General features: G+C 47.5%; 2 protein-coding genes across 3 annotated transcripts in view; one reads left to right on the forward strand and one right to left on the reverse strand.

The window, feature by feature from the left end:
* The window catches only part of CIITA (class II major histocompatibility complex transactivator), a 1,021,617-nt gene that overhangs the window by 461,862 nt on the left and 532,377 nt on the right, over nucleotides 1-27,378 (reverse strand). The window lies entirely within an intron of this gene.
* Nucleotides 2,748-27,378, forward strand: part of LITAF (lipopolysaccharide induced TNF factor) — a 39,225-nt gene continuing 14,594 nt past the window's right edge. Inside the window, exon 1 of the mRNA XM_083413842.1 lies at nucleotides 2,748-3,386. The gene's annotated coding sequence lies outside the window, so the exon portion shown is untranslated. The remainder of the gene's footprint in view (nucleotides 3,387-27,378) is intronic.

Below are 27,378 nucleotides of genomic sequence, written 5' to 3' on the forward strand. Positions count from 1 at the left end.
GGTCTCTAACCTGGATTTCCCGCTGGGGAATGAACCTGGGACCGCCTCCACTGCTGAGCTATGGCCCATCCCCATTTAAGCCCCACTGGGCTCAGTGGGGCTTGGACTACTGCAATGCGCTCTACGTGGGGCTACCTTTGAAGGTGACTCGGAAACTGCAATTAATCCAGAATGCGGCAGCTAGACTGGTGACTGGGAGTGGCCGCCGGGACCACATAACACCAGTTGCTGACCCCTGAATGATGGGAGTGGACTGGTGAATTGTGCCCGGAAATTCAAAGTGTTGGTGCTGACCTTGAAAGCCCTAAACGGCCTTGGTCCAGTATACCTGAAGGAGCATCTCCACTCCCATCATTCAGGGGTCAGCAACCTAAGGCCCATGGGCCACAAGCGGCCCATGGGGGTCATTTAACTGTCCCATGGACTCCCGCTGCCCACTCGGCTCCCGTGCACCGCACTAAACCAGCACAAAGCAGAGTGGGGACCACCTTCTGCGACGCTGGCTGGCTTCTGCAGCCAATGGGAAACTGCGCATGCCTCCTCCATGCCGGAAGGGGTGCCGGAAATAGTGTTTGCGCATGCGTGTGTGCGCACACACTCCGGCCCACTGCAGTATCTGTGGGATCATGAACCGGCCCAAGCCACAAGAACTTTGCCAACCCCTGCCCTAAACTGCCTCGGTCCAGTATACCTGAAGGAGCGTCTCCACCCCCATCATCCAGCCCAGACACTGAGGTCCAGCACCGAGGGCCTTCTGGCGGTTCCCTCACTAATAAACAACTATTTTACTTTTAAAAGACAACTGTTTAGGGAAGCTTTTAATGTCTGATGCTGTATTGTTTTTAATATTCGGTTGGAAGCCGCCCAGAGTGGCTGGGGAAACCCAGCCAGATGGGCGGGGTATAAATAATAAATTATTATTATTATTACAGTGGTACCTCGGGTTAAGTACTTAATTCATTCCAGAGGTCCGTTCTTAACCTGAAACTGTTCTTAACCTGAAGCACCACTTTAGCTAATGGGGCCTCCTGCTGCTGCCGTGCCACCAGAGCACGATTTCTGTTCTCATCCTGAAGCAGAATTCTTAACCTGAAGCACTATTTCTGGGTCTGAGTCTGTAACCTGAAGCATATGTAACCTGAAGCATATGTAACCCGAGGTACCACATTATTATTATTATTAGGAAGGCAGGGATGCCAACTTGAATTAAATATTGGGTGGGGGTAAGCAGTGCCCTGCAAAATCAATAGTAAGCACACACACCATTTGAATGGCAATGCCCATCAACTTGGGGGGGGGGCTCAACATTTTAAGGGGGGGAGAAGAGACCTTGGCCCCTTGGAGTTGGCTCCTATAAGTGGAAGGGGAGAATGGGGGGGGGGTCCCATCCAAAGAGGCTGGAGCAAGACTGAAACCAGGGGGTGGGGAGGACTAGGGGTGTACTGGATTACATATATCCAGTCTCTCCCCTCCCCTAATTTTCAATCATGCCTTCATTTCAGAGCACTGTGGCTAGAGAATGTTGAACTGTTACTGGGGGAAATCCGAATTATGTGCCTTTCGGGGGTATTCTTTAAGAAATGTATGTAATTTGATGTTGCACTTTGATGTATCTTGATACGTTTTGCAATTTTACCCAGGATCTCTGTTTCCTTGCGGCTCCTACACGTTTTGCTTATGTAACATTGTTTAGCTATGTGTAATTATGGTACTTAAAATGTGGCAACATGTTGGAATGTAGTGGCAGTGCATTTTGAATGTGGGATTTTGTATTGGTTTTTTCTTTTTCTTATATTGATTCCTTCTTGTCGCAGTTTGCAAACAGCTTAGAGATTCCTGTCGAAGTATAAAGTGGCATGTAAATTAACTGACTAAAATCACACAGTCACACTGGGTGTCCTTGGGTTGAACCACTTATCTCCTTGCCTCTCCTACCTCACAGGGTTGTTGTGAGGTTTACAAAGTGGGGCGCTTGGACTGTCCTGAGCAACCTGGGAAGAAGGGCAAGAGAAAAATGTGAAGATAAGATGATAGAGAGAGAAGCCAGGGCGACCTTGGGCCTGTTACTGCCTCTCAGCCAAAGCTCCTCAAATAATTCCGGACCCTGTAGTTTACTCCTCAGAATTACAAACCCCAGGAGCCTTTAAAGAACCAAAGGGTCTAGGATTCCTTGAGGAATGAAATCATGTGCTTTAAAGGTTTGGTGTGTAGGCTCCTTGCAGGCAGAGACCTGTGCTCTCAAATCACACACTGCGTATACACAATATTTTACCAACCAACAATTGAAATAAAACAATTTAGATCCATTGTTGCAGAGCCGCTAAAAGGTGTGTGGCCCATAGGCCTACTTTGCCTACTCAGTAATCCGGCACTGGATTCTATGGGAAATGGCAAGCACAAAAGCAGAAACTTCTCAGCTTATTTTAAATGACCAACATAAGAAATACAACAAACACATGTGGAATCTAGACACATATTTTTTTAAAAAAGCGCTGTGAAAATGCTTTTTTCGAAAAAAGCGTTTTGAAAAATATGTTGAATTTGCCATAAGCTCACCATCGCCATCTAGTGTTACATTTGTATAATGCACTTAAAACGTTATATTCGCTACAGCTAAAAACAGAAGTGTAGATACCTGATCCCGCGGTTGTGTTCTTAAAATTTAAGTCTCTTAAAAGTTCCAGGGGCGCCAGCACCTCACTTTGCGCGCCTTTCCCTTGGCAAGAACTGATGCTTGGATATATTTTCACCTAATCCACAGCGGGCACAAGGAGAAGGGGACGGCAGAGGACGAGATGGTTGGATAGTGTTCTCAAAGCTACCAGCATGAGTTTGACCAAACTGCGGGAGGCAGTGGAAGACAGGAGTGCCTGCGTGCTCTGGTCCATGGGGTCACAAAGAGTCGGACACGACTAAACGACTCAACAACAAGAACAATCCACAGCGGGTCAGATTTCCGAGGCAACGCGCCCTGGTCCGAGGGGCGCGCCAGTCTCCAAAGTGAGCCCCGGGGGGACGGCGCCTCCACCGGGCCAGCAGACTGCTCGAGGACCCCGCCAGCCCCAATCCGAGAGAGAAGCAAGCTCTCCCCGGGCCTGACTCCCGAGTAGACAAGTTTTGCAGGACACCCCCCCCCCCCGGCTGCCATCCTGCGCAAGGCAGCGCGCAGCCAATGCGCCCGCGCGGAGCCTAGCGAGGGGTGAGCCGTCGGGAGAAAGGCTGCGCTTTCCCTTCTCCACCGACGAAGGGGCGGGCCGGGGCGGGCCGGGGGCGGTAGGTGTGGCTGGGCGCCGCCCCCCACGAAGGCTCCCAAAACCTCCCGGCGCTTCCTCGACGGCCCAACAAGCCAGCGGACACAGCAGAGCAGCTCCACCCAACTAGGGCAGGTAAGTTCAGACGTGGCGGCCGCCAACGCAGCTCTGCGTCTCTTTTTCTCCACTCTCTAACGAAACTGCGGGGTCCTCCCGAGCTCGCTTTCTGCCAAGTTCTGTCCCTGGGGGTCCCGTGGGTTTGGGGCAGGTAAGTCGGAGCAGCCTCAGCGACTAAGCCCCCTAGACGGGAGTGGCCGCAAAAAGCTGCGCCAGGGAACTTCAAGGCGCGTCGAGGAGTCCCAGGCTTGGGGGTGAGGAGGACGCGGAGGAGAAGAGGCTTGCGGAGATGAAATTGATGGAGGTGGATGTTGGGGGGGGGGGGAAGGCTCTAAATGTGGACCACAAGACAAGTCCACGCACCTGACCAGGGCGGGGCTGGACTCCGCGTTTGGGTACTTCGAGGCAGCATCCCCCGTCGGGTTTTTCAGAGCTGGGGCAGAGAAACCCGATCCTTTCCTAGCTTTCTGAGGAGTGGGACCCACCTGGGAGTTTAAGGGCCCCCTTTGCCAAACTGAGTCCGCTGGGAGTTTTAGCCCAAAAGACATGCAGGGACCCAAATTGGCAGCTCGAAGTGATTGGCTTTTTTCTTTTGTTTTGTTTCCCAACTTAGGAGGGCGGTTGAGGGCGACTTTGGGGGCTCCCAGTGGCGTAGCGGGGCGCAAATCCACGGGTTAGGGGGCGCAAATTACTTGCCTTGCCCCGGGTGCTGACAACCCACGCTACGCCACTGGGGGCTCCTCCCAAGCCCAGCAGTGGCAGATGGGGTCCTGTGTGTGTGTGTGTGTCTAGGCTGCTAGCCTCTCCTCCAATTTTGCATCTGGTCATGGATGCCAGATGGCCAGGCGGTTTGCCAGTAGCTTCTGGGGGCAGCGAGGAGTTCATTAAGGGGAATAATGAGAGCCTGACCTCAACCTTTCAGTGGCTGTCCTTTGGACTGGCTCTGGGATCCTCAGCAGGGGTTGGAGGGGGGGTGAAACGAAGATTGGCAGGTGAACTCCTCTCTCTGGTGTAGCGTGGGGGGTGCAGGGGGGGCCAACCGCACCGGGCACAACATCTGGGGGGTAGGGTTAGGGTGCGCAAATCCACGGGTTAGGGGGCGCAAATTACTTGCCTTGCCCCGGGTGCTGACAACCCACGCTACACCACTGCTCTCACTCTCTTGGAAGACGCTCTGCTTTCTCTCCAGCAACAAGGGGAAGGGGGAGATTGTGAAACTAAGCTCCGATGTGCAATAGCTCTGGGGCTCTGCTGGATTTGGCAGCCTTTGCCCCATGTGGCGTTGCAATATGCAGTACATAGAGTGCACTTGGCTTCTTCTCAAAGGGTGACTCTCCTCTTGGCTAACCTTCTTCATGTTTCCGAGCAAAGGAAGCTGCCTGTTTAGAAACCAAGGCTGCCCACGCACCACGTATTTAAAGCACACCCACCCACCCAAGAAAAGAACCATGGGAACTGTAGTTTGTTCAGGGTGCTGGGAGTTGTAGTTCTAGGAGGGGTAAGCTACAGTTCCCAGGATTTGGGGGGAGGGAGCTGCTTTAAATGTATGAAATGTACACATCTAATTGGACCAGTGATCCATCTGACTCCATACTGTCAATTGACAGTGTTTTCAAGGCAATTCATGGGCAGAGTTAACCTGTGGAACTCACGGCCACAGGAGGCAGTCATGGCCAGCAACCTTGATGGCTTTAAAAAGAGATGAATTCATGGAGGAGAGGGCTGTTGGTGGCTACTAGCCAGGATGCCTGACCCGCTGGGAGCCTGAGGGCCCCAATCCTACCTCTCTCCACCTGGCCCAGGGCGGGGCCTGGAAGGCTTCATAAGAACTACTTGTTGGGTTGAAATACTCTGGGCTGCTCTGCTGCCCAGCAAGGACTGGGGTATTTGGGGGGAAGTTTCATCAGGAGTTTTTGCTGTTATTGATATTAGTTTTTTGTATCTTTATGTGGAAATTGTTCAGTTTGGTTATGTAGTTTTTTTGACGTGTTCCGCCTGGCTTTCAACTTGAACTTCGCCTGATCTTTTATTCCCCTTCCTTCCCTCCCCTTCCCCTTTTTATGAAGATTACCCGCTCTGGGATCCCACAGCTAATTCTCCCCTGGTCTCCACGCTGGCCCAAATAGGACTAATTTAGCCAGCTAGCCCTGGTGATCATCTAATGTTTACTAGATGGATTTCCCCCCTAAATTGATTTTTTAATTCTGAATTTATTGCTGTTCAAGTTTTATACTGTCTTTTATGCTGGGTTTTTGTTGCATCAATTGTTTAAAATTTGTTGTTAGCCACCCTGAGCCCGGTTTTCTGAACTGGAAAGGGCGGGGTATAAATAAAAAAATATTATTATTTATTATTATTTATTTTTATGACTCCTTTGCTGTGTATGTAACTATGAAAATCTTTTTGTATTGTAAGCCGCCTTGAGCATTCTTTAACTGTGGAAAGGCGGCATACCAATAAAATGATGATGATGATGATGCCTGTGCTCTACCTCCCCCATTGGAGACAGCAATGTTTCTGAATCCTATCTGCTGGAAACCACAGGAGGGGGGGCGAGTTGCTCTTGCGGTCAGATCCTGCCTTGGGTTTCCCACAGGCATCTGGTTGGCCACTGTGAGAACAGGATGCTCAACTAGATGGGCCATGGGCCTGATCCAGCACACTCTTCTTCCATAGGTGTCCAGTGACCACACCTGGGAACTTCTGTGTGCAAACCTACCTATGTGCTACGCAGTGTTAGAAACTCGGATATATAAGCTAGGTGCCAAATGGCTCCTGAAACCAGGGTTACAGTTGGCGAAACCGAATGTCTAGATGCCATTTTGGGCCAAGGGGACTTTTTCATTCCTGAAATTTGTTCTGATTGTGCAGATAAAACAGAACTGATGGGATTCTACAGGATGAGGAATTGGTGTATGAAAATGGTCCCGATCCAAGGATCCCCAGGCATCCATCTCCAGACGGTGGAGAGACCGTCAGGCACCATCCTTGCACTTGGGCATCCCCACTTGGTTGCAAGCATCTGATAGCCAGGTGCAAAAAGCACCTGGCAAATTTTGAACACTGCTGCTCTGGCCTTTAGCCCAAGGTTGAGCCTTAGAAATTCACATTGATGAGCAGAATCTGAGCAACGAAGGAACCCGTTTTCTTTAAGCACAGCCTCCTCCCCATTGTAATTCTTGTCGGTTTCATTTTTTATATATATATAATATTTTATTAAATTTTTCACAAGATAACAGAAAAAAATACAAAAAATACAAAAAATAAGAAACCATTAAAAACAATTCCATCTTTCAGAACATATCTTACACTTGCTTGTTTCTCGGACTTCCCCACACCTCCCCTCTTTGTATTCCAATTCAATTGTTTGTTCAGCAAATCCTTTCCCTCTTTACCTTTACCTTAATTTTTAATCTTAATATATTTTAACTTTACCTTTCCATCTGTTAACATTCCATTTTTACATATTCTTTCACACATTATTGCTAAAAAAACCCTTAACCTCAATCCAACATCATTCTATCATTCATTAATTTTGCAGTGTTTCTGTAGGTAATCTTTAAATTTCTTCCAATCTTCTTCCACCAACTCTTCTCCCTGGTCTCGGATTCTGCCAGTCATTTCTGCTAATTCCATATAGTCCAACATCTTCATCTGCCATTCTTCCAGAGTGGGTAGTTCTTGTGTCTTCCAATACTTCGCGATGAGCACTCTTGCTGCTGTTGTTGCATACATTAAAAAAGTTCTATCTTTCTTTAACACCAATTGGCCAACCATGCCCAGGAGAAAGGCCTCTGGTTTGTAATTCCTTGTCGCCCCCCCCCCCCCGTTTGTGGGCTGAAGGAAGGGTCCTGCTCCTTGGAGAACCAACCCCCGAATAAGTATGGGCAGAGAGGGAAGCTGAGTCATATGTAATTTCCGAAGGAGCCTTGTGCAACAGAAACCTTTTCTCTGCCACTGGTAATCTCTTCTGAGCATTCGCGGTTGTGCTGCTGTGAATCGTTCCAGTTCCTCCCCCCCCCCCCCCCGTTCTCGTATCCAAGGTAGGCAGCAGGTGCCTTGTGTTCTGAAAGACAGTTTTGTCCTGCCCTGGCTTGACTTCAGAAATGTCCAAATTCCGCGGGTCATCAGTTCAAGGGTGAAACAAAATCTGAATGCCTCTGGTTACCAAACAGGCTGAACAGCTTAGGGCAGTGGCTCCCAAATGTTTTCATGCCGCCACCCCCTTGGTTCCGTAAACTCACCCCCAGTGCCCCTTACCCTATAAAAAGCAGTATTGAAATTAGCAGTTTGCACGACCCATTAAGGAAGGTGATGTTATGGAGTGGTTGGACGCAGGAGAAGGGTGGGGGGCACCAGCTGGGGAACCCCCCCCCCCAAGGGAAGAAGGCTCAGAGCCCGGGGAGTGTTGGTGGGACAACAATGTCATACGAGGAAGAAGAGGAAGCTGACTGGGGTGGGGGAGTGTTGGAAGCTGAAAGGGTAACAGGGCTTAGTGAGCAGGAAGAGGCTGTGACAGAGAGCAGTCAAGGACCAGAGGCAGAAGTTAAAGCTGGAGAGGAGGCTGAGAAGATGCAGGCTGCTGAAGATGCCATGGGGTCCCCCGCCCCTGCTGTGGCCAGCTCTCCCAGTACCATCAGAGGTATGAAGAGGGAGAAGCAAAGACAGACATGCTAGCATAGTCTCAGATTGCTTGGGGGAAACCCTGGAGAAGGAGGAGCTTTAGGGAGCAATGGAAAGGCAGAGACCTTCAGTCCTCACAACTGTTTCATTAGGCTGAGATTTCTTGGGAAGAATTGCTGTGCTTCCTAGGCCTGAGCCCTTTTATTTCCTTGAATGAAGAACGAAGTTCACTGACGCTTTGTGAGTTACCGTTCACCTGCTTCCGACACCCACCCTGACAGATAACAACACGATAAAATTTAAAGAAGTAAAAATAAATTGCATGTTTATTCAAAATCCGAACAATTTATTGTAATTAATTCAAAGAAATTAATGAACTTGATCCAGTGACACCAGCTTTTCAGACTCTGGTAGTCATTTGCACATCCAGTGCCTCCCCCCACTTGCCTCTTAGTCTGCCCCCCCACAAGTATTCCCGCTGCCCCCCCCAAGGGGTGGTACTACCCAGTTTGGAAACCACTGGCTTAGAAGAAGGAAGGAAAGTCTTGATGGGGGCTCCATGCAAAATTGGGATGCCTCCACCAAAATTAGCAGTTTGGAAATTGTTCCATGGAGGGTTTTTGAAAAATGAATTGGTTGCTAGTGAGTAGCAGTCATGAAAGTTGTTTGTTCTCAATAGCTTTTTTTATTTTTAAAGGACATTCAAATCTTCCTGTTGCATATTCAAGGATGTGGCAATTTTCTGTGTCGCAAATCACAGAACAGTTTGAGAAAGTTGAGACGGTAGTTCCCAGATTGCATTTCTTAGCAAAGGATTGCTTCTCTGAACTTTATTTTTGGGTGGAACTTTTCCAGTACAGTGGTACCTTGGGTTACATACGCTTCAGGTTACAGACTCTGCTAACCCAGAAATAGTACCTCGGGTTAAGAACTTTGCTTCAGGATGAAAACAGAAATCGTGCTCTGCCGGCGCGGCAGCAGCAGGAGGCCCCATTAGCTAAAGTGGTGCTTCGGGTTAAGAACAGTTTCAGGTTAAGAACAGACCTCTGGAACGAATTAAGTACGTAACCAGAGGTACCACTGTACAGTGAGTGTGGACGGAACACAGCCTATGAAAAGCTACAACAATTAAAAATGCAGCCAATTTAGCTTGGATACGGTAGAGCACTGAACTGCGAAACCTTCAAGCTGTAATTATTTTCGTTAGCCGGTTATCCAGATTCTGTAATGCTCTTGGTGAAAGGGGGGGGGGGGTAGGAGCTTGGGACTGAGAGAGAGAGAGATATAAAAAACTTTATTTGCATTAGCCAATGGCCACAGCAACAGTAAAACATTACAGTATATGCGGAAACGGAAATTTGATACAAGAGCACAAATTAAAGTCCTGAATCAGCAGTCAGTTAGTGGCCCTTATTCTGATTGCCCCTGCTATGCACCTAGCAACCTTTGCTGTTATCTGCTCATTCTGATCTGATAGAAGAAAGGACATTGTGCCAGTGGTTGAGCGCCCTGGGATGGTTAGTACAAGTGGGGTGATGATCAGATCTTTGTAGAGAGTGCAAGACAGGAGGACGTGTGCCGCTGTTTCGGTGCTACCGTCTCCACAGGGGCAAAGACGTTTCTCAGGCGGGATCTTTTGGAACCGACCCTCAAGTACCGCAGATGGCAAAACATCCCGTCTTGCAAGTGTAAAAGCACGTCTGCATTTTGGGATAATACGTTTGTGCAGATATGGGGTTGGGACTGAGATGTAAGGTTGGCATGTCTCATCTGTGGGCGGGAACACAGAAGGTGCTGCTTGAAACTGAGTCATGCCGTTGGCCCATCTATCTTAGTATTACCCGCACTGACTGGCAGCAGCTGTGCAGAGATTTTGGCCGGGGCCTCTTCCAAGCCCTTCCCGGAGATGTCGGGGATTAAACCCAGGACTTTCTGCCATGAATGCTTGAGTTGAGATTCTTGCATTTCAGGGGGTTGGACTAGATGACCCTTGGGTACCCCTACCAACTCTACAGTTCTATGCTTCTTCATCGGAAACAGATGCTCTGCAGACCCACAGCTGGACACAACCAGCACTGGAGTCCTGTTCCTTTTCCTCCTTGGTCTTGTCTTTTTGCTGCTGAGCTGAGATTGGCATAGCTAGTTGAAGGCAAGCTCTGTCTGTGCCCTGCTTGGCCCCGAGTGGATCTGCTGTCATCTGAGACCCGGAGGCTATCTTGGCACTTGTGCCAGTTCTGCTTTTGCTGATAGGCCTGCATTCATGCTGCTCTGAAAGCTCCTTTTGTGTCTTGGGTGCCTGGGATATTAATGCTGTGTTTTAAAAACAAGAATGATTCCCACCCCCGCTGGCGCCGCTCATCCACTTCCCGAAAATGAGCTTTCCTGGAAATGCAAGTAATGGGGAAATGCAAGTAATGGGGAGCATGTTTGTGAGGGACGCAGTTAGGAGGGCATTGCCACTAATCAGTAGGGGCTGCGGTCCACATCCACAGCTGTGATTCCTTTTGGGGCATCTCAGGCAGTGTTAGAAACTAGCCAGGCGCCAGGTGCATTTTGAGACTGGCAGGGGTCCAATTGCGACCATGCGGAGATCTCTGAATGCCAAGTTGGCAGTGGACATCTCCATTTGCCTGGCTCCTCCAGCTTTCTTTCTTTTTTTATAAAATATTTTTTATTGATCAATTTCCACATAACAAATTATCAAACCATACATTGTTTCCCCCCTCTCCACCCCTCAGCTCCTCTCCCTGGTTTCCCTTCACATATTTTCTCTGCATATTATAAAATTGTACATATCCTTTCTTATCTATTCATCATGTTATCAACCAATAAAATTGTGGATTTATTTAACCAGTGTGGTGTAGTGGTTAAGAGCGGTGGACTCATAATCTGGTGAACCGGGTTCACGTCCCCGCTCCTCCACATGCAGCTGCTGGGTGACCTTGGGTCAGTCACACTTCTCTGAAGTCTCTCCGCCCCACTCACCTCACAGAGGGTTTGTTGTGGGGGAGGAAGGGAAAGGAGAATGTTAGCCGCTTTGAGACTCCTAAAGGGGAGTGATAAAGCGGGATATCAAATCCAAATCCAAAACTCTGGATGTTTATTCAAAACCTGCCAAGGAGTCCAATTCATTTTGTTGTCTTTTTAGATCGTTTGTAAAAAGTTCCCATTCCTCCTTAAAGTCACAGTTGTCCTTGTCTCGCAACTTGTAAGTCGGTTTGACCAGTTCTGCATAATTCATCAATTTCTCTTGACACTATTCTCTCGTCGGGGTTTCCTCATTCTTCCATCCTTGTGCTATTAAGAGTCTTGCCGCTGTTGTAGCATACATAAACACGGTAAATTCTTTGTATGTTTAAAGGATTTAAAGAAGTCCTCCAGCTTTCTTAAGCACCACAGTTCAAGAAGGACACTGACAAACTGGAACGTGTCCAGAGGAGGGCAACCAAAATGGTCAAAGGCCTGGAAACGACGCCTTATGAGGAACGGCTAAGGGAGCTGGGCATGTTTAGCCTGGAGAAGAGGAGGTTAAGGGGTGATATGATAGCCATGTTCAAATATAAAAAAGGATGTCACATAGAGGAGGGAGAAAGGTTGTTTTCTGCTGCTCCAGAGAAGCAGACACGGAGCAATGGATCCAAACTACAAGAAAGAAGATTCCACCTAAACATTAGGAAGAACTTCCTGACAGTAAGAGCTCTTTGACAGTGGAATTTGCTGCCAAGGAGTGTGGTGGAGTCTCCTTCTTTGGAGGTCTTTAAGCAGAGGCTTGACAACCATATGTCAGGAGTGCTCTGATGGTGTTTCCTGCTTGGCAGGGGGTTCGACTCGATGGCCCTTGTGGTCTCTTCCAACTGTATGATTCTATGATTCTAGGTCACCAGAAGAGCTTACAGCTTCCTTGACCGTCGGACCCACTATGGGTCTTGTCCGCTCAATCTGCTGGAGCCTGTCTTCACATACAGAGGAGTCAATAACTCAGTTAGGATTTGAGACCCATCAGCTCCCCTCACCTGGTTTAGCCAGCTAGTTGAAGCAATGTGCAGTGGGGGGGAGGGGCAAAGGTAGACAAACTACCCTAGAAGGAGCACAATGTGTCCCCTGCCTGAGGTACTACCTCTCCCCTAACACCCCATAAGAGCTTTAGTAAAGGTAAAAGGACCCCTGACCATTAGGTCCAGTTGTGGCCGACTTGCAGCGCTCATCTCACTTTACTGGCCGAGGGAGCCGGCATACAGCTTCTGGTTCATGTGGCCAGCATGACTAAGCCTCTTCTGGCGAACCAGAGCAGCGCATGGAAACGCCGTTTACCTTCCCGCCGGAGTGGTATCTATTTATCTACTTGCACTTTGACGTGCTTTCGAACTCTAGGTTGGCAGGAGCTGGGACTGAGCAACGGGAGCTCACCCTGTCAGCGGGATTCGAACCGCCGACCTTCTGATCGGCAAGTCCTAGGCTCTGTGGTTTAACCCACAGCGCCACCCGCATCCCCACTGATTTAAATGTCAAAAAAGCAGCCTTTGCCAATGTGCTGGCTGGGGCTGATGAGAACTTTAGTATTATTATTAGGGCTTTTCGAAAGCTGGAACTCACAGGAACTCATTTCTGGCACCTCTCAGGTGGGTACCACTGCCATTATAAGAGAACAAGGGAAGTGTCCATGGTGAGTTCTGGCACCTCTTTTTCTAGAAAAATAGCTATTATTGTTAAATTTGTATACCGCCCTTCATCTAAAGATCACAGGGCGGTTCACAACATAAAAATACAAAATGAGAACACGAAATACATGATAAAATACAAGCAAACCAATAACCCCCATTCCCACAAACACACTTAAAAGGGCAGAGGATGTTAGTCATCTCAAGATCGAGTTATAGAGATATATTTTCGCCTTGCCCTTAAAGATAAAGGTATCTGAGCAGCTCTGGGAGATGAACCTTTGCTCTCCTTTAACTGCCTCTTCCACAGCTGTCAAGGCTGGGGCAAAGCTGCACGGGTTAATGATCAATCGCCTTATCAGTGGGGTAGATCCTGCATTTTGCTACTGGCCTGGGTGTGGCTCACCTTGGCCAAAGTTATCATATGACGTCCTCATGACTTTTGCTCATGATGAGGGCGAAGGAGCAGCTCTGCGTCAAAAGAGTTTCCCAGTATCTCAGGGGTGGGGAATATTTTTGGCCCACCCGGGCAGATCTTTAGCTTTCCCCCACCCACAGGGCAACTTTGACAGGTGGGATGAGTCACCTACCGGCCAGTCACTGGTTGTCATGACGATGTCAGGTGACTGATAGGTGAGCGATCCCGCCCACCTGTTAGAAGTTGATCCATGGGGTAGATGGATCAGCCCTGATCCCTGAAGTGATTTGCGTTGCTAGCAGATTCCACACACAGAACATGCTGGTAGAACAGCACGCAGCAGGATTTATTTTTTAAAAAATGTATTAATTTTTCTTTTTCATTCATTACATACATCTCGGATTCTTAACATTTACTATATATTCCTCCCCTCCAAGGCTTCCCCCAACTTCCCAACAGTAAATACACCATCGCATTTCACTATCTTCTAAACATTTTCTAAGGCTAATAATGTGAATGTTTATTTAAATCCTGCCATCGAGTCTACTGACTTTCTTTGTTTCTGCAAATATAATATGAATGGTTCCCAATCTTTTTCAAAGCCTCTGTTGTCTTTTTCTCTTAGTCTGTCGTTTTTGCCACTTCTACATAGTTCATCAACTTCTCTTGCCATTTTTCTTTAGTTGGTATTTCTCCAGTCTCCCAATTTTGCGTAATCAACATTCTTGCTGCTGTAGTGGCATACATAAGCACCCAGCAGGATTAAACCTTCTCCATTGGCTGACATTGGCTGATGGGCTGGTGGCTGTGTTATCACTTCCCCCAAACGTTCAGCTGCTTCTTTCCAAGTCTTCCTCTGAGCGAGTCTTTCAGAGATGAGTTGCGTCTTGAGCACAGGGGCTTTTTAGTGGTGGCCCCTCAATTCTCACTTGGTGTCGAATTCTCTTTCAATGCCATACAAAGTCCCTCTCCCCATATCCTCTGATACTTAAGGTGTTTATATACTCAGTGTTTCTAAGTTGCCTACATGCCAATAAACCGTGCTGGGAACAAAACAATTAAAAAAAATCTCCATAAAACCCAGCGGAAGCCTGAATGCTGCCTTTAAAACACCTGGAGGAAAGTCCATCAGGGAGGAGGCTTGTTTAATCTCAGTTGGGAAGAAATTATTTTATTTACAAACTGCAACTTTTGCTTTATTCTTCTAGGCCTGTTGACACTTGGGCTGCTTCAGTCTGGTTCTGTAATTTTATTTTAACCCCCCCCCCATATAACTGTACAATAAACTAGACATTGTAACATTTCCAGTTAAACGGAAGGGCAGGATATCTTAATATGATTATTCAGGAAGCTGCCTTCGCTACGTCAAGCTCTTTATCCATTTATCTCAGCTCTTTCTATGCTGACTTGCTGGCGGCTTTCCAGGGGTTTAGATAAGGGCATCTCTGGGCCCCACCTCGTGATTGCTGTGGGGCTTGAACCTGGGACCTTCTGGGCACAGGGCGGTTGCTCTGCCCGTGAGCTACAGGCTATTCCCTTGTGTTTTCACTCCTGCGTTTGCTAGGGTTTGAAGGATTGGTTTTTAAAATCTATTACATTTTCCGCCAAAAAATATTTTTTATTAAGTTTTCCATCTTCGTCATATTCACATTTTGTACATAAATCTATAACTTAATACATCGCTCTAACAGAGCACCGACCTCCTTCCCTCCCTCCCTCTTTCTGGCTTCCAAACTTCATTCTGAGTTCTTAGTATTTCTAGAAATACTTTTTTACCATCAGCGCGACAAACTGTTTCAAAAGGACTGGAACAGATTTATATTTTATATGAAAGAAAACTGCAAACATCTGAAAACATTTGTAGGTTTGAAATGAAATGTTTTGTAATGTAAATATAAGGAATCTGATTTACCAATAATAAAATCTATTACATTTTAACAGATTTGTGAGATCCCAGAGAGGACTTGCTTAATTAAGAGGTACTTAATTGACACAGCAAATAAATGATAAGTAACTTGGTTTGGAACCATGGTTTTTTAAAAAGGGTGCTTGTCTCTTCCATGTGAGCTGCTTTCCTGTTGAGGTCCTTGGTGAAGGCTGTTCGTCAGGATGGAGAAGAGGCACGTCTGCTTTGCATACCCGTCTAGCACCCAGAGTACCATTTGCCTATGTTATTGTTTGCTTATGAACCACAGAATCATCCAGTTGGAAGGGACCCCTAGGGTCATCTAGCCCAACCCCCTGCAACGCAGGAATATTTTGGCCCAATGAGTGGCTCAAACCCAGGACTCTGCGATTTAGAGTCTCTCTCTCTCTCTCTCTCTCTCTCTCTCTCTCTCTCTCTCTCTCTCTCTGCTGAGCTATTCTAGCTGTTTCTCCTTTATATTCCACCTTTCCTCCTTGCTCCAGTAAGAAATGGTGATGGTCACCAACTTGGGTGGCTTCAAAAGAGGATTGGGCACTGTGGTGTAGTGGTTAAGAGCGGTAGTCTTGTAATCTAGGGAACTGGGTTCGCGTCTCCGCTCCTCCACATGCAGCTGCTGGGTGACCTTGGGCCAGTCACACTTCTGTGAAGTCTCTCAGCCCCACTCACCTCACAGAGTGTTTGTTGTGGGGGAGGAAGGGAAAGGAGAATGTTAGCCGCTTTGAGACTCCTGAAGGGGAGTGAAAGGCGGGATATCAAGTCCAAACTCCTCTTCTTCTTCTTCATGGAGAAGAAAACTATCAATGGCTACTACCCAGGATGTCTAAGCTCTGCCTCCACAGCTGGAGGAAGCAATACTTCTGAATAGCAATTGCAGGAGGCGAGAGAACTCTTGTGCTTTGGGTTCTGATTCTGGGCTTCCCATTGAGGCATCTGATTGGCCGCATCAAGAAGAAGATGCTGAACTAAATTAGCCATTGGGCAGATCCAACAGGCCCTTCTTATGTCCTTAAGTTAGTGAGGACAGGTGTAGGGGCTTTCCGCCGTAAGCAGGCAGATGGAGCAACAGAAACTGCAAGTAGCAATGTGTGAACTATACAAATAGTTTTTTGTGCTATTTTTTTGAAGCGTTCAGGCTTCCGTTGGGTTTTATGGTGATTTTTTAATTGCTTTGTTCCCAGCATGGCTTATTGTCATGTAGGCCACTTAGAAACACTGAGTATATAAACGCCTTAAGTATCGGAGGTTATGGGGAGAGGGACTTTGTACGGCATTGAAAGAATTCGACACCGAGCGAGAATTGAGGAGCCACCACTAAAAACCCCCTGTGCTCAAGACGCAACTCATCTCTGAAAATAGTTTTCGCCCTTGCAGTTACTGTGGGGGGTGACCGGCCCCTGCCTGAATGAAATGATTGTCTTGATGAGAGCCTGATTTGGAGGAATCATATGTCCAACAGCAAAAACGAAACCCACGATTTTCACTTTGAGGAACAGGTGGCGAGGAGAGGCTGGGGCAGTTTTTTTATTTCTGGGGTGGGTTGCTCATTTGGACATTGGTTTGTGGCCTGTTTCTTTGGCCCATTCTTTAAACCTTCGCTTTGGGGGATTCCAGCTTCCTTCTCGAATCTTCTGCCTTGTAACTTACAGGGAGAAGTGATTCTTTTAGAGCTGCTCGATAAATTGCTTCAGAGAGGCAAGAGCGTGTGATGTCTGAGCATTTGGGTTCCTGTCAATCATGGCTGGATTTGCATGCCAAATGGATGGCATCGTTGAGCATCCGCCAATATCGAGTTGCCAATTCCCTCTCTGTTTTCCTTGTTGGGACACGCTGCCTCTGGGAGGCTCCTTTAGCTACCTGGGAACCTGGAAACAATTGTGCCTGACTCTGGATTGATCTCCAGCAGAAATGTTTCTCCTTTTAAGATAACCATGCAAATGCCCACCACTTTATGAATGACCCTTTTCTCTCCGGCTTCCTCCTTGTTCTGTAACAATTGATAACCAAACTGCATTCCATGCATCCAGGTGTGGCCTGTGATACCTTTTCACCTGAGCCACACCTGCTTGCCAAACAGCTGATGTCACAGTCGATGCCAGTCTGAAAACCTGGCTCGGACAAAGAAAGGTGTGTAGGCATTTTGGATTGGCCAAGACAGCAAAATCCTATGCCAAGTGCTTTTTTGAGCACTTAACACGGCACTTTAACCACAAATGTCTTGCAAAGAAACATCGCCTGATGTCGTCGTGATGTCAGGGGACTGACAGCTCTGTTTGCCTGTCAGATTTGATCCACAAGCTGAGGGGAGGGCAGTAACCAATGTGGCTCGATTCTGTTCCCCACACCTGCATGAATAGGAGTATAGCATCTAGATCAAGGGAAGTAATAGTGCCGCTGCATTCTGCTCTGGTCAGACCTCACCTGGAGTACTGTGTCCAGTTCTGGGCACCACAGTTCAAGAAGGACACTGACAAACTGGAACGTGTCCAGAGGAGGGCAACCAAAATGGTCAAAGGCCTGGAAACGATGCCTTATGAGGAACGGCTAAGGGAGCTGGGCATGTTTAGCCTGGAGAAGAGGAGGTTAAGGGGTGATATGATAGCCATGTTCAAATATATAAAAGGATGTCACATAGAGGAGGGAGAAAGGTTGTTTTCTGCTGCTCCAGAGAAGCGGACATGGAGCAGTGGATCCAAACTACAAGAAAGAAGATTCCACCTAAACATTAGGAAGAACTTCCTGACAGTAAGAGCTGTTCGACAGTGGAATTTGCTGCCAAGGAGTGTGGTGCAGTCTCCTTCTTTGGAGGTCTTTAAGCAGAGGCTTGACAACCATATGTCAGGAGTGCTCTGATGGTGTTTCCTGCTTGGCAGGGGGTTGGACTCGATGGCCCTTGTGGTCTCTTCCAACTCTATGATTCTATGCATGAGAATTTTCACAAGGCTGTCCTGGTGTGAGCTCTGTTCTCATGCTTTGCAAAGTTTGGCGAAGGTGCAATGAACCATGCATTTCTGCCACTTCCTCTTTAGGTCTGAGTCATGGTGGCTGTTGCTGATACCTGTAGTTAGCACTTCCTGTTTCAGGGACTTATGATGAGATAGGACTGCTTTTTGTTGGGGACCGTGGGAGGGAGAGAAGGAGAGAGTCAAACACAGATGCTTTTGACATTACAAAAAAACCAGGAACTAATTGAAGTGTAGGTGGGTTCCTACTAGGCAAGACACAGCGATAACAGCAAGAACCTTTATTGTACTACGAAACTGGGAAACAGGGGCAAAGCAACTGCTTATATACATTCCTGAAAGCCTGGGCCACTCCCACTCCCCCCGTGATTGGCTGTCTAAACTTCCAAGCTGCAAATCACGACTCCGAGTTCAAGGGCCAATGGCAGAGGCCCAAATCTGAAATGTTCTGTGACTGGACACCACGTATCGAATCAGAACACATGAGCTCAGAATTCTTAGTCCAGACTCAAGCTCAGGCAGATACACTGAATACATAACACCTAGGTAAAGGTAAAGGGACCCCTGACCATTAGGTCCAGTTGTGGCCGACTCTGGGGTTGTGGCGCTCATCTCGCTTTATTGGCCGAGGGAGCCGGCGTCCAGCTTCCGGGTCATGTGGCCAGCTTGACTAAGCCGCTTTTGGTGAACCAGAGCAGCGCACAGAAATGCCGTTTACCTGCCCGCTGGAGTGCTACCTATTTATCTACTTGCACTTTGACGTGCTTTCGAACTGCTAGGTTGACAGGAGCAGGGACCGTGCAACGGGAGCTCACCCCGTCGTGGGGATTTGAACCGCCAACCTTCTGATCGGCAAGTCCTAGGCTCTGTGGTTTAACCCACAGCACCACCCGCGTCCCATGCAATAACACCTAGTTTTTATTAAAGATTTTCTTGTGTTGCTTGCAATTGCTCCTGGGTGTTATTTGGCCTGTGCACACTTGGGAATCCTGCAGCAGCCTTTCCTGATGTTTTAGACTACAACTCCCATCAGGCTGGTGGGATTTGTCGTCCGAAATGTCTGGTGTGCACCACGTTGGCATAGGCTATTCTACCGCCTTTGCTCGTCCGTTGCAAGTTGAGCAAAGATGTGTTTCATTCCAGTTCAGCTGGAACATGGAATTCCCTCTCCTCTCGACTGCCAGAAATGTCGTCCAGCCACTGCGCTGGGCTTCTGACACTTCCGTGACAGCTAGCAACTTAATGAAAGGTGAGGTTTTCAGGAAGCTGGGTGCTCCATCATTGCATCATACACTACCAACCTTGTCTAAGAGTTCTGCACTTATTTCCTTGAAAGGACAGTTTCCTAGGTGGAGGCTGGTTTCATGCTAATAAAAGCCTCAGAAACATGACTGTACGAAACGTGCCTTCTCAAATGTTCCATGAGGTCTGGTTGGTGTAGGTATGACCGACTTGACTTTTAGTTGCAGAATGTGACATCACCAGAAAGCTGTAAAGGTAGGTCAAGTTGTACAAAACTGCCCTGGGCTAAGCTAGCTTTTCATTTACTTCTTTCTTCTTCTTCTTTTGCAAATTTATTGAGGAAAGAAAGAAAGAAAGAAAGAAAGAGAAAAACAAACAAAACATCAGAGTACAATAAATCTGCATCCATCTTAATTTACACATGCAGATTAATCTGTGCCATCCAAATAAGTATCCAAACAAAGTTGGTGTTTATAGAATATGGTTACCAGATTTTTTTCAATCAATCCGGAGACACCTTATTTTTATTTTTTTGAAGCTGAGTAGCAACAGGGAGTCAGTAGTGGGGATGGTGAGGCAAAAGACCCTGGGCCCAAGCACACATGCATATTGTATAAAGGTGCAAAGCCCTTCTTTCGCACCCTGTGAAACATAAATGCGCAGTTTTATAAAAACTGGGCAATAGTGTTCTGCCTGCCCATGACTCCTGAGCCTTCCCTGATCTCCTTCCCCCTTTGTTTTTACAGATCGGGGGAGGCTTGGGAGTCGCGGACAGGTGGCCGTTGCCCAGTTTTTTTTAAAAAAAACCTGTGCATTTATGTTTCGCAGGGTGCGAAAGAAGGGCTTTGCACCTTGCCTGGCAGAGAAACCGCATACCTTGCACCCCTCCTGGGCAACGGCTGCCCGTGACTCCTGAGCCTCCCCCGATCTGTCAAAACAAAGCGGGAAGGGAGAAGGAGATCTGTCCCGCTGGACATCCCCAGTTCACCTTTGGCAGTGGTGGCAGCAGCGAGCAGCTCCTGAAGCCAGCCAGAGCCAACTGCTCTACCAGGCTGGCTCCGGGGTTGCTGAGGCTGCCGCTGCCGTGTTTCCCGGGGACAGATTTGCAAATCCGAGGACATCTGTCAACCCTATTATAGAAAATGTGTTCAAATATAACAAGGGCGTTATTGTATTGCATTTTCAGCTGATGAAGACTATCATGAAACAGTAGTATCATTTCAGAAACACCATCCTTGAGACTTTTGGGACGTCTTCTGTTGGAACGTTTGAAAAACATTTGTGAAAACCTTACTTTTGAGACGTCTCTTGTTGAAACCTTTGAATAACCATTGTGAGACTGACCTTTGACGCCTATCTTCAGCTCATGGCTTGACGTTCTGCGTCACTAGTCTGTTACATTGTAGATATGAACTCCAACAGATTTATTTCTACCTTTTGAATGATGACATTATTCTGTTACATATGATAACAGTTATTAGCCTACGTGTTGTGTCTATATTTCTGTGATCGGCCGTGGACTCAGCAGGATTGTGAATGGCTGCCTGTCCCCAAAGAGGAACCGCTAGCCAGAAACGGATGGAGGGGAACTTGAAAACTTGATGCTTCAGCTGTCTCCTCCTTCCCATGTTCACGTTCTAGTCCGATGACATTGTCAAAGTGGAAGGAACTCTTTTCAGTTCCTCTCTTGCACCTTCCTTGTGCTATAAGAAAAAACTGCCCCCTTTCCCTTATGGGGTATCTAAGAGCCCTTATAGAGTCCTTCTAGAGCCAGTGTGGTGTAGTGGTTCAGAGCGGTGGACTCGTAATCTGGTGAACCGGGTTCGATTCCCCGCTCCTCCACATGCAGCTGCTGGGTGACCTTGGGCTAGTCACACTTCTCTGAAGTCTCTCAGCCCCACTCAACTCACAGAGTGTTTGTTGTGGGGGAGGAAGGGAAAGGAGAATGTTAGCCGCTTTGAGACTCCTGAAGGGGAGTGAAAGGCGGGATAGCAAATCCAAACTCTTCTTCTTCTCTTCTTAAGTGGGTTCCCTATTGGTAGGAGAAAATAACAGAGGCCAACCAGAGAATATTGAGAAGCAAAGCAGCTAGTAAGCCTGATCTTTATTAAACTGTTGCAACAGGGTCCTCACTCATCACAAGCAGGAAAGAGGAGGAACCCAGAACAATGGTGCGCAAGCCCTTATATAGACTTTGGAAACAAAATTTTAAAAAATTCCTTCCAGTAGCACCTTAGAGACCATCTAAGTTTGTTATTGGTATGAGCTTTCGTGTGCATGCACACTTCTTCAGATACCACAAAATACCACCAATAATTATTTCCTAATAGAGTCGTACCTTGGTTTTCGAACAGCTTAGTTCTCAAACATTTTGGCTCCCAAATGCTTCAAACCCAGAAGTGAATGTTCCGGTTTGTGAACTATTTTTGGAAGCCGAACGTCCAATGGGGCTTCAGTGGCTTTTGATTGGCTGCAGGAGCTTCCGGCAGCCAATCAGAAGCCGCACTTTGGTTTCTGAACGTTTTGGAAGTTGAACGGACTTCCGGAACGGATTCCGTTTGACTTCCAAGGTACCACTGTACTGAATATATTGCTTGGTCACAGTTATAGTTAACACTTTTCTTTTTATTGAGCTATACATCTTACTGACTTTTTGCACCTGCATTTTCAAAAAGACCTGTAAACATATCCTTAAAAAATAATTGAGCGTCAGATCGCATGTGAGGATGTCAAGCTGCTTAACACTGGGGGGGGGGGTGTTGGTTTGTGGCCTTGTTTCCTCTTGCCTAATTTTTGGCACATGAAGTCCCAGAAACACTGAGAAAGATCCCAAGTGTGTTTGTGTTAATATTTCCAGTAACAGTTCCAGGAATTCTGGGAAACAAAGAAAGAGTGGGGGGGAAGGAAGCAGCGTAGATAACCGTAAAATCTGATGCAGGCAGAGTCATTAGAGTGGAGAGTTTTCTGGCTTCCATCAGTTCTAAGAATAAAACCGCAAGTAAATCATTGTATACGCATCTGCCACGGCTGGCTAGATGCTAATCGCTTATCTGGCCTCTCCTGGCAAAACATCTCTATTCAGTGGTTGCATTTGAGGGCTGCTCTATGAAATTCTGCAGCCTCGTTTTAGAGCTTTGGGTACAGAATCCCTGACAAGTGAGGCTGGCAAAAAACGTAATTTGCACTGCTCCCGGTCAGTGCTAGAAACTCTAATCCAGTGGTACCTCAGTTTTTGAACATCTCGGAAGCCAAACGTTTTGGTTTTCGAACACTGAAAACCCAGAAGTAACTGCTTCTGAAGCCTTATTTACCACGGGGATCCAGGGCCTGAGCCCATTTAGCACGCACTCCCTACCTCGGAGGAGACAAAGGCACCAGGGACCAGCTTCTTCAGAGAGAAAGGTTTTTATTTTCATATATGAATGGCGCCAGTGGAATTGCTTCCCAAGACTGGCGCATTGAAACAAAGGAGCATTCAGCTTTTATCCCCCTCAGTTCTCCTCCTGCCTCCCCTTTACACCCAATCATATGCATCCACCTATACTGTTCCTCCCCTTACACCAATCATATGCATCCACCTTCTTGGAGCATGGGGGGAGCTACGCATGCTCAGTTAGTGAATTACTACGTGTCCTATTCTCTCCATATACGCTCTCCATATACGTGTCCATTCTTACTAGGGGCCATTCTAACCTAACAAGTTTGACTTGCCTAAGATACTATCAGAAGATAATAGCATCGCTAGAGCTCTCCAGCCAAACTAGTTTGACTAGCTTAGATACTTATCTCACTCCCTTCAATCCCACCTCTTCTTTTGGGACAACCTAACTCCTAGGTTCGTCCAATGGGAGGGGACGGTATTCTTGCATTAAAGCAAGCACACGAGGTCCCATCATACGGGAGACCATCCTGTGCATCATATTTTGCAAGCATTGCATTAAGCAGGGGATACAGAAGCAAAAAAGAAGCAAAATTAGCAGGGGTCCCATCATCACAGCAAAGAGTCCTCGAAGCCAACCACTTGGTAGGAATTTGTCCAACCAGGACATATTTCAGCCTTCCCAAGTTTGTACCGGAACGTGTGCCACCTTTTCTATGCTGGCAGCCAAATCACGGATGGCTTCACCATGATCTGAAATATTAAAACAACATGCTCCGCCAGTTAGGTTGAGGGCTGCACAAAAACCACCTTGTTTGGCCAAAATGAAAAGTCCAACTCTAATGGGACTGAGAGAAACGCATTGCGTGTCACATCCAATTGCGTGGCAATTAGCCTAAGGGCCGTGGCTGTCGTGTTAACAACAATCTCTACCACTGCCTGGAGTCTGATTATGCAGTTCAAGTTATAGATCGGCCTCCTTTGCCTCAGAGATTTTCTCTCTCCCCGATTCCAGGAGGCTGGAGCATAATGGGCCAGTATCCTCTCCAGAGGCCACTGATTTTGGCCTCAATTCTGGGAGCTGCCACCTGCAAGTGTAGCCAGGTCAGCTGAACGCCTCCTTCTAGGGGTTGCAGAGAATATCTGGTCAGGAATCCACATGGGGGGTATTAAGTAGGCTGGAAAACAGACCCCATACCATCCTCTTGGGAGGGCATGATAGGCCTTTCTTCCACACACCCAGTAAACGTCCTGACCATGGGCAGATATGGTGCTTGTCAGCAAGCGGGCCAGGCATGCAGTCAATTTGCAACCAGAAAAAGTTCCTGTCTCGGACTCAGGCATGTTAGTTGGGGCTGGGCTACAGGGGCCAGAGTGCAAACGGCACAATTGGTCCGATTTGCAGAGAACGCAACCATCTCAGCAACCTGAATCCACTTATTATATGTGTGGTGGCCCCCCCATGATTGCAGCAGTTGTCTGGTCACTGTGAGTGGCATTGGCATTTGAAAGGACAAAGGCAGCAGAAATACCAGCACGGGGACCCACAGTCGTATTTGAGCCATTGTATGCACGTGGTAGGGCTTAGGTAAGTGCTAGAGATGGGCTGGGGTGTAATCACGCTGAAAGAAAAGACCCACTAGACACTCTCCTCTGCAGGGGTGGCGTAAAGCAAAGCCAGGCGCAGGTACCTTCAATAAAGTTCAGTTATGCTAAAGGAAAGGAAAGAAAATGTAAAAATGTCCTCTTTCAATCCATGCTGGATTCTTGAGCCGAGCAGGGCTGTAGTCTGGTGGGCGTTGGACATCTTGGGTCTCTTCCAACAATGCTGGAGCGATGTCTGGGGTGAGTCGAAGAGGCCAGTGCAGATCAGGTGTCACAGATGCTGGTGACTTTAACAGCTGTAGAGAAACAGGACAGCCTCTGGCCGGTTTACCTGTCTAGAAAAGAGAAAAAGAAAACACACGGCAGAACGACTGCACATTGACAGATAGCATTTGCACCTAAGGTATAGGCCTAGATGCTTGGCAGGAAACTTCACAAGCGGTTAACAGTTCTGTTCCTTGGGTTGAGTTTTGCCAGCTGAGATTTTTTTTCTTTTTTTTTTTTAAGTCTCATTCGTGTGCTCTAAGTTTCAGAGCTCTCGTGGCCTGTAAGCCATGTTGCAAATTCCAGTTGATTTGCCAAAGACTGTCAGTCTCTGTAAAAAAAAACAATGCACTCCTTGCTTCTGGCAAAGTTTCAAATTCCTCAAAGTATCAATTCCTATGGTGCAGAAGCGTTTTAATCTGAGCATGCTGCACTTCTTCAGTAGCTCCTAAAAATAAAATTCTTTCACAGAAAGCATTTACTTGCTTTTTTAAGAAAGTCATTTCTTCAGGTTAGAGCTTGGGGCAAGGGGGTGGGTAACCCTTGGCCTTCTGGAATTTTTGTGGCTGAATCATAAATCCAGACAGTGTGGGATTCAAGGTAGCTGGTTGGTAAGAATGCAGCATTTTCCTCTTGGGATAGCAGCCAAGAGATAACGCTCTGAAGCTACCTCCAAGCGCCTGGTACAAGGAGAAGAGAAAAAAGCTGATGTCCTGTTACTTGCATGAATGAGAAACAGTTAGTAAACCTGCATTCTTTTGATGCAACAGTCTTTGAACAAAGGGGGAGGGAAATCATTTTCAGAAACCTCATTCTGTGTGCCGAGCAACCATTGTTGGACTAGGGCCAGGCAGCTTCTGGGAACCTGCGTTTGTTGGGCCTGGTTTATCCTAGTAAGTTTTTTTTTTCTTCTCTTGGGGCTGCTGAGGTGGGGTTCAGGGTTCAGGCCATGGGGTATCCCTGCACAGATCCCTGTTCTTGCCCTCTGCCTTCATCTTTCTGGAGTTCAGGGCTGGGCTTGTGGTGTGGCTGTAACGCTGAGGCTCATGGCTGGGTTTCTCAGCCTGTGGGGGTGGGGTGTGTCGCGCGTGGGGCCTGTGGGCATTCCATTTTCCCAGTGACCCTCTTGCCTGCAGATGGCGCACTGGTTTCTTCCCTAGGCGTCTTCTACCCCTCCCGTGGACACCCTCCGGGATTGCATTTTTGGCTTTCTGGCTGCTTGAAGACAAACTCCTAATTATTTTGGCTGGGTCCTCTTCGAAAGAAGGATTCTGATTTAAAGTGCTTGGAGGTCTGTGGTCCTGGACATCAAATGACTCCAGGGGGTCGCACAGTCAGTGGGTGGGCCATCAAAGTGGAGTTTTAGCTGCCTCAATTGCAACATCAGTATTGTCCGCTGCCATGAAGGCATTTATCTTGTGGATTTCCTCAATGGTCAGTATTGTAATCCTAGGGCTTTTAATCTCTTGGTGTTTTAATTGTCTCTCTTTTTAACAGTTCTGTCCTATGCGGCTCTCAAAGCCTACCCTTCTGTTTCTCTCTTGTCACTTCACATCCTTGCAAGAAGCCACATCCAGCTCACTCTTTTGGATTGCTTACTGAATCATAGAATCATAGAATCATAGAATTGGAAGAGACCACAAGGGCCATCGAGTCCAACCCCCTGCCAAGCAGGAAACACCATCAGAGCACTCCTGACATATGGTTGTCAAGCCTCTGCTTAAAGACCTCCAAAGAAGGAGACTCCACCACACTACTGGCTCTATCTCACGCTGCTCTTTAAAATCTTCTCTTTTCTTTCTGCCAATTCACATACAGAAATACTCTTTTGGACTGCTTGTCCACTTCACCTGATTCCTTCTGAATTTCACCCTTCTCAACTTCCTCTTGTCTTTTCTCCTGTCTCTTCTTCCTCAGTCTCTTTGCTTTTGGGGGTTGGGTAGGGGAAACCTCATTTAGCCCTGGTGCAGTTGCTGCATAGGGTGGAGGGGGCTAATTATTCCTTCCTCCTCTGGGACTGTTCTTCTGGGACTGGCAAGACTGCTGTTTTTTCAAACTTGTAATTGTACTGAACACAGTTTGACTTGGGCAGTCACAATTCTATTTTTTCCAAAGCCATGAGGGATTTTGATCCACATTGGCTTTTCAGATAGAAATGTAGGGGATTTGGTCTGGGTGGACATTGATAATATTTCTCCAGAGGGGATTGATTAATTGCAAATCAAAAGTTCCCTCAAAAAGGGCACTCAGTCCTTTGTGTCGGCCAGTCCACTTCACAAAGTGTCCTGAGTCTCTCTTTCTTTAACTTGAATATCAACAAAGTAATCCGCTCCTAAAAACAATTTTGTCCAGGCAAACAACTTCCGCTACAGACTGTGACTTAATTGCACAATCCTGCACACGCTTGACCATGGGGCACTAAGCCCTGGTCACTCAAACATTCATCCTTTCACTGGATTACTTTGACACACTTCACACACTTTCTTCCCCAAAAACCTCCCTTTCCCCGTTCCCCAACCACCTCCTTTTCCCTGTTCAGCCATTACCTCCTTTTTCCCGGCGGCACCTTATTGCCACTGCCAGGTGAGACTGATCAGGTCTCGTGCCCCTTTCCCTTGGGCTTACCTTTTTCCGTCTAGACCCCCTTCCTTCTCCTTCTCCTTTCCTTCTCCGGCCGGTGCTTTCTCTCTCTCGACCGAATGTCTCCACTCCAAAGCGGCCTGGCGGACTCCCCCCACGAAGCTGGCGGGGTACATGCTTGGAGTTTGCCAGCGGCCCTGAAGCTGTTCACCGCGGTCAAGCCTGGCCTCCAGGTATTGGGGAGGGGCTGAATCCCGGAAAAGAGCCCCCAGATCTGAAGCCTTATTTACCACGGGGATCCAGGGCCTGAGCCCATTTAGCACGCACTCCCTACCTCGGAGGAGACAAAGGCAC

This window comes from Podarcis tiliguerta (genome assembly GCF_965153285.1).
Source record: "Podarcis tiliguerta genome assembly, chromosome: 14".
NCBI classification, from domain to species: Eukaryota; Metazoa; Chordata; class Lepidosauria; order Squamata; family Lacertidae; genus Podarcis; species Podarcis tiliguerta.